This window comes from Chenopodium album, chromosome 15 (assembly GCF_948465745.1).
Source record: "Chenopodium album chromosome 15, dcCheAlbu1.1, whole genome shotgun sequence".
NCBI classification, from domain to species: domain Eukaryota; kingdom Viridiplantae; phylum Streptophyta; class Magnoliopsida; order Caryophyllales; family Amaranthaceae; genus Chenopodium; species Chenopodium album.
Window position 1 is genome coordinate 30220962 of NC_137848.1, and position 5984 is coordinate 30226945.

Consider the following 5984-nt stretch of genomic DNA (forward strand, 5'->3'; position numbering starts at 1 on the left):
ATTATTTATTGAAGTTACTAACAGTTTATTCATGATGTAGCAATTCAAGGAAACGCGGAAAGTGAGTAATTAATCCACTTAATTACTCTTAATTTTATTCTTGTTGCTAGCATCATGATTAAGTTTATTTATATTTGATTTGACTAACAATTTATTGTTGAATTGCTTTCAATATTAATGTTGGTTTTATTCTATTGTTATTATGATCAGCATATTGCATGTTAAAGGGAATATGTATTGAATCACGCCTAATAAGATAATTTGGACGACTGGTTTAGGTTCCTTTTTAATCTTATTGTTTAATTAAGTGATCACAAATATTTTAGAATTATATGTTGCATTAATATTCAACCAATTTAGCATATTAATAGTTTATAGCAAATTGAATCTTTGTTTGCATGCCTTTGAGATTGCAGGAATCACTTTTCACTATAAGAATCGAGTAGAGGCCAATACGGGCGAATGTGACTCCATGACTCACTTCGTACCATCATCCCCAATTCTCCTTTCGTGGTTCTGAACCATATGGAGTTAGTAATCTCATGGATTATGAATGGGGTGTAACCTTCACGGGTCAATCGTTGTTGCCTTTCGTTGTCCCTTTATCGTGGTTGCCTTTTATGATCTGCGAACGGTTCCAACTTCCTTAAAAACATGTTGGCGGCTCCCTACTTTCCTTGTCCCTAATCGTATATGTCAATTCCCACTTCCTAAGAGTGCCAAACATATTCACACATGCTTAACGTAGGCGCACTTCAAACGACGCCTACATGATCCATCTCACAACACCGGCCAATCACATGCGCACCAACGGGGCTGTACAAGTTACGAGAACTCAACAAAAAATATTGAGAAGAAAGGATTTGAGGTATATATTTAATCTTTCACTACAAAAAAAATAAGAATAGGCAACACACAAAATTGCAACAATGTACAAATGTTGTCTTTTACAGTAAAAGGCAACACTTCTAGTTTTTTACCTTGATCTTAAATAATCTAACTATATTAAAATGCAAAAATTTGAAAAGTGTTGCTCTAGTATATCTAAGATAGCAATATGTAAAATGTAGCTTATTTTATTATATAAGGCAACATTTATTTCAAATGTTGCCCCAAAATATAACAAGTATAATATTGTAGTCTATGCAACAAAGTGAAGGGTCCATTATTTTCAAATTATCTAAATTTAATAATCTGAACTTATGTTACAATTTAATTCATTAGACCTTATTAGTCATGATTTGAATTCATTAAAATTTTGTTTTTTTTTTTTATTTTTTTATTTTATTTATTACAATCCATTTTTAATTAATTGCAACACTTCATTATTTTTACGTACTCATAACTCACTAATATATGAGTAATTCTCTCTCTCTTACCCTACTTGCACAATGGATCTTGCTAACCCGTCAAAATGGTGATTTTTTTTTCTGCCTCCTAACACTTTCCCACTATTATGAATCCATTATTCATTATCGCTTCTTAAATCTGCTTTTTCTTTATTCGGTTACACTACTTCAATTTTTCTCAGGTTAGCGTTAATTAAGCATATATTTATTTTGTAATTAATTAGCTGATTTACTCTATAATCAAATTGTTTCCTTTGCTCTCTAGATTGGCTAGTTGGGTTTGATGCCGGTGAAGTCGTTTTTTTTTTAATTCCATTTGTAAGTCACCATTGCCCCTTTTTATCTCTCAAGTGAATTTATTCTTAACAATTGGTTTATTTTGATGTTGAATTTATTTTGATGACTGATAAATAAGATTTGTTTTGGATTTGATTATAAGTTATCATCTTTAAATTTCTGGATTGTACCTAAAAAACTGTGTCAATTTTGATCTAATGAATCTATTATATGCATGTATTATGGGTTTTCATCAGAAGATGTAGATTAGGCAAAAGCAACTTTTGTGAATCTTGTGATGTTTGAGTGAAAACAAATGATTTTAGATCTAAAACTTCAAAAAAATTTATCTTGGCTGAGGAATTAAGAAATTAATGACCTCCAAATTGACCAAGAAAGACTATTTTCTATACTCCTTGTGCAGAATTGTAGGGGAATTTGTTAAATGGGAGTTATGGTGTGCTGAATTGCGGGGGAATTTGTTATTTGTTAATTAGGATGATATCAAATTTCAAGATTCATCTTATTTTTCAAATTGTTGTAATATCTAATGATAACTTCGGTGTTCGAAAAAATTGAAAAATTTAAGAATCAAAGTACAAAAATAGGATAAAATAGGATGAAGAATACCAAAATTGACAAACAACTAGCTAGTTGAGTCAATTTTCCGAACTAGCTAGTTATAGCAATCATGAATCTCCTCTCAGAAATGCATGATATGACACTTAATATGACACTTAATATTTGGTTGATTTCTAAAACTAGTGTACATAAGTATAAGTATAATCCGTCTATGACTCTATGTTACTTTGTGTTTCACTTTTATTCTTGTAGAGTGCGTACAACTTAACTATATCATTTTTTGTGGTTTGTCTTGGAACTATGAAGCATGAATTTATATGGTAGATTTAGATTGCATCTATAGGCTTAAATAAATATGAGTAGTCATGCTAGCTAGTATTCCATATTATTTAGATTGCATTTATAAGATTAAAGTGGCTTTGTTTTCTCTTACATGAAACTGACTTCAATTCTCTTGCTCTTGTGATCGATACAAAAGGAAGTCAGACTACTGATTTGCTAATATCCAAAAAAAAAAAAAGTTTCTAATTTAAGAACTCTCAAATCTAAGTCAATAAGTCACTCAATTTGATTGATTATTAACTCACATATTGTTTTTGCTTGAGTTAGATTGGTTCTAATGAAAATATTGCTTGTTTCTTTTTCAAGCTATTTACTTTAATTGATCTAGTCTAATCATTAGAGTAGTATTAGTAATATAAAATGTTTTCCATCAAACCTTTTTGCATGGCTTATACTCACGTGTTGTTTTGAAATCAATATATAAATTGAGCTATACCAAATATAAAGTTGACTCTTGTTATGAATTGCCTGACATTTATATTAAGATTATTGGCTTGGATTGATATTTAATATTAGAACTGAGAATAGCTTACCTTAAGTAATGGTTGTAACTTGTAAATACTTAGCTCTGCTAGAGTAATTTATTGAAAACTTTTCTAGAATTGCAAACCATGAATTTGTAGTTTATGTCAACCTTTTAAATTTTAAGATTTTTAATAACATGTCTTTTTACCAAGGGTCATACTCAATTATATTTCTTGCTAGGAATAAATTGTGGCATCATTTACATGCTAAGGTTGATTAGATTGAAAGGTGGGAGCATTTTACCAGCTAAGGTAGATTAGCTTGAACAAATATTTTTTAGTGCTCAAAATGAATTAAGTTTTTAAGACCCGAGAAATATGTCGAGCCAACGATGTAAACTAGACCCACTATTATTTTATAATTTCTCTTTTCCACTGATGCCACTTTGACAAATATTTTATTTTTCTCTCCTATCAACTCCACTTACACTACTTTTTTATTACTTAAATTTTTCTTTCCTTCTATACTTTATATTATAAAATCATCATCTTTTGGTCCCTACCCTGTAATTTTCCTACAAGTTTTTGCATACCTTAGTGTTGCGATTATTACGAAACGGAGAGAGTATGATGTATTAGTATTCTTATTGATACAATTTTTTCTCCCACTTTTTTGAGAAATATGTAACTAAGTTCCAAAAGCGTCCGCTTAAAGCGAGTATTTATAGTTGATCCTATTTACTTACTAGTCATACTCCGTTTTGCATCCTCTTTCTAGTTTTGCATACTCTTAACATATTTTGTAATTCAACCAATATACTTTAAAACAAAATGGTTAGTATATTTTGTTATTTTGATATTGGGTGTTATTTGTTTACTTTATTCCCTTAATCTTGGATGGATGTAAAAATTGCTCTATATATCATGTATTTGTATGTATATTTTGCTTTTACTATACTAGTAAAAGGTTTTAATTCTTTGTCTTTTCTTGGAATTCAATTATTTTTTTAATTTTCGAAAATCTATTCTTATAACTTTGTTATTTGATTGATATTACAGGGTGTAAATTACATAAAAGATATATATTGAAGACAAAGACTAAGATGTGCAGTGTTCTATTGGCGCTTTAGATTGTCTATAGTCATTTGACCTGTTTCCCTCTTTGGACGCTACATTCCTTCCCTTGTTACCCATTAGATATAAACAATTAGTGGTATTAGCAATTTACTAGATCGTGAGTCACATGTTATCTTAAATTTTTAAGGCTAGATACATTGTGTAGTGATATTTCGATGGATATCGTTTTTTCAATTCTGATGAGTTGTCAGGAATTTTGTTGTAAAATCAATTTTCATCTATATTGATATTCAACTTCTAGTAGATTGATTGTTGTCTATTTTTGAGTTCACACGTTAATTCATCTTAGTCTTAAAATTTATATATAACAATTTTAAGCCATTGCCTTTAAGATAATTAGCAACACTTTCGTATTATTACTAGCAAATACTACAAGTGAAAGGTTGTTGCATATTATGATATAAAGTTACAGTTTTTCATAATTGCCTAAGGTTGCAACAGTTTACACTTGTTGCCTTCGTAAAGTTGTCGCATTAGGTATCATTTTACCTTATCTTTAAAAATTGTTGCCTTTGAATAAAAATGTGTTGCCTTATGAATAGACAACGGGGGCATAAACTATGTTTATATGTGTTGCCTTAGACACAAGGCAAAACTTTTTTTATATTAGGCAATGGTTTTTCAATGTTACCTTTGCTTTAATTTGTTGTGGTGTTTATAACAAATTGAACCCATTAACTCAATCACAAGGTAAGTTCTTTCATTGCCTAGATCTTTCGAATTTTAATTTAATTTCTATTCCTAATATTTACATTCGCTAAGGAATTGAATTATGAGATTGTCAATTTGTGATTTTGATTATGTTTTATTCCTTGAAATTTAATTGATAGTTGATTAATCTAAAATTGGTTTTTTTTTTTTTTTTTTTTTTTTTTAAAAAAAAAAAAAACTTTAGATCTAAATTTTTTAGTTTTCTGATCTAAAATTTCTGATTTTCATTATTGCTCTTGTTGGTGGTAAATCAAGAGTATGACGTTATTAGAGTACTTGATAGTGGAGGAAAGACCAGTGATTTTATTTTTTTTTAGCATGTTAGTTGTCTTGATATTATTTTCATAGTGTTGCTAAGTTTATGGTCAACTTTGTTAGGCCATATAATGTATAGCTAATGGGCCGTTGTTATGTTACGAGCCCTAATCACTTTAGGTTGTACTTCCTCCGTTTTTTATAGTTGCAACACTTCCCTAAAATGGAAATGTCACAATAGTTGCAACACACTATAATTGGAAAGTATTTTATGTCAAAAGTTGTACTATTATCCTTATTATAATCTCATGGCCCACTAAATTATACTCTTAACTATCTCTCTCCTCCCTTTTAATTGTTTTAAATCACATGAGACCCACTTTTCTTAAATGCCGTGAAAAGGGGTGTGTTGCAAGTATTAAAAAACGGAGGAAGTATATATACTTGTGCATACGCTAATACGAAATACCACAACTCTATTCTATCTAATCTCTCTATTCTTGACATGGTATCGGAGCTAAAACAACACTAAACCCTAAAGACTTTAATTTTTTTTCTTTAATCTTCTCTAATCAACAATGGTGGACGACACAAAAATTGGTCCTTCATCTCCCTATTACCTCGGCGCCGGTGACCAGCCAGGGAATCAGATCACTAATGTCATCCTAAAGGGTGATAATTTTCTTGCTTGGTCTCGTGCTAACTCTCTGTCATTGAAATCTAGGCGAAAATATGGATTCATTGACGGCACTATCGCAAAACCTTCTGATGCAACAAAATTGCTTGATTGGGACACCGTTAATTCCATGTTAATCTCATGGATTCTGCGCACTATTGACCCCAAGATGCGGCTTCCGTTCCTTACTTT

General features: G+C 30.3%; 1 long non-coding RNA gene across 1 annotated transcript; it reads left to right on the forward strand.

Moving 5' to 3' along the window:
* Positions 1–1395: 1395 nt before the first annotated feature.
* Positions 1396–4409, forward strand: LOC145582126 (uncharacterized). The gene is made up of 3 exons (XR_014099783.1): positions 1396–1531; positions 1615–1667; positions 4073–4409. It is a non-coding gene; the product is annotated as an uncharacterized LOC145582126 (long non-coding RNA).
* Positions 4410–5984: the final 1575 nt, after the last annotated feature.